This window comes from Myotis brandtii, unplaced genomic scaffold (genome assembly GCF_000412655.1).
Source record: "Myotis brandtii unplaced genomic scaffold, ASM41265v1 scaffold497, whole genome shotgun sequence".
NCBI lineage: Eukaryota > Metazoa > Chordata > Mammalia > Chiroptera > Vespertilionidae > Myotis > Myotis brandtii.
In genome coordinates, this window is record NW_005368954.1 from 329746 (window position 1) to 331632 (window position 1887).

At 57.2% G+C, this 1887-nt stretch overlaps 1 pseudogene; it reads right to left on the reverse strand.

The window, feature by feature from the left end:
- Window positions 1-244: 244 nt before the first annotated feature.
- LOC102250465 lies at window positions 245-1532 on the reverse strand (annotated as a pseudogene).
- Between the last annotated feature and the right edge of the window lie 355 nt (window positions 1533-1887).

The window sequence follows — 1887 nt, forward strand, 5'->3', positions numbered from 1 at the left end:
AGGCCCGGAGGGTAGCGGGCTTGCCTGGGGTGGCACAGAGGCCTGGGTCCCACCAGCCAGGAACCTTGTGGGCAAAAGCCCATCTGTGGAGCTGCCGTGACAGTGGGGGATCTTTGTTTTGGGAGAAGTGGGTCTGTCCCTGTCTCTGTCCTACCAGGCACACAGCTCAGTGGTTTAGGGTGTGTCGGGGTGGGAATGGGTATGGGACCCCTGTCCCTCTCTTTCCAGTGAAAGAAAACTCAGAAGGTAGATGTGACAGCATAGCATGTCCTGGGGTCCATGACTGTGGGTAGAGGGTGGGCAGGCCCCGGGGCCGGGCTGTGGGTCTCTGTGGTGTGGAGGGTGGGGCCGGGGTCTGGGGCCTGCTGCTCACATGATGGAGCAGCATTTACAACGCTGCTTTCTTCATGTCAAAGTCCTGGGTGTCGCTGGCAGGGGCCTCGGGCCCCACGTGGTTCTCCTCCCTGGAGCCTGAAGTGGTAGGGGGCTCGGCCACACTGCCATTGGGTGGGGCGGCCTCCTTGGGCTCGGCCTCGTCCTCGATGACCACCAGCTCCGCCGTGATGGTGTCCTGCAGCCCCAGCACTTTCTGGCTTTCTGCCTCATCCTCCACATTCTGGTACCCCATGAAGATCATGGTGACCGGGGGCTCCTGGCCAGGCTGGATGCCTGGTGGGCCCGACGTGGCCTCGCCAGGCTGCACCTGGACTCCCGTGATCTCCTGCCTGGAGGGTGTGGTGGTCCGGACGGCCTCCTCAGATGTCCCCCCGGTCTCTGCTGCCCCAGCCACAGGCCCTGCCTCACTCAGCGTGACTTCATCTGCCTTGTGTATGAGATCGTCGATCTCGGAAGAGCTCAGTGGCTGGATCCCGTTCACCGCGGTGCCGTCCAGGGCATGGACCACTGCCTTCATCATGGTGGAGCCTTCCACTGTCCTCACAGGGGTGTTGGAGACTGGCTTCGCTGCTTTGGGTGTGCCCACTGGGGTCTGCTGAGAATTCAGTACCATCTCTGCCTTCTGGGTCTCCTTGGCCGGTCTGGGGGCTGCCACGTTCTCCTTGGCTGCAGTTGGGCGTGCATCTGCGTTCTCCAGCACCTCGATCTCCTGCTCCAGCCTGGAGATGGATTCCTCCAGGTGCCGGGCCTTCTGCTCATCCTCCTGCATCTGTCTCTTCATGTCTTTGTCCCCCTCTGAGGCTGAGGACAGAGTCTCCCCCAGCAGCCATCGTTCCTGCAACGCCTTGGACTTCAGATGCTGCAGCTGCCACCGATTGTCCTCCAGCTGCCTTGTTCTCAATCTCTGCCTGCTTCTTCCATTTCTCTGCAATGGCCTGCAGTCGCTCCTGCTGGAATGTGGTCTCCCCTGCCAGGACCTCCATTTCCATGCGGAGGTCCGATTGGGTAGGCGATGCTGAGCCAGGCGGGAGGAGGGCGGTGGGCTAAGGCCAAGCAACCTGGGCTGCCTGGCTCGGGGGCATAGGCTCCAGCTCCAGCATCGCCCCCCGTGAGGCTGTTTATTGTCCAGGCTGCTCTGGGCGCAGGGGTGGGCTGAGCGTGCGCGCCATCACCGCTGCCACCGTGTTTCTCTGTCCTATTATTATTATTACTACTACTATTATTTTACCTTTTTTAAAAAAAGTTTTTATTTCATTTTATTTTATTCTGGGATTAGTGTTCTACAATCTATTTTTATTTTTTTCTTTTAGCATTATTTTACTCTACCTCAATTTTTCCTTTATGCCAACACTCTCTTGCTCACTGTTGCCCTTTTTTGTCCTGGTTCTTTTACCCTGTTCCTGCTTTGGTTTTTCTCTACTCTTTCTTTTACTCCCTGTTAAAAATTGATTTTACTCATATATCTAATGTCCTCTCCTCTACTCCAGTCCA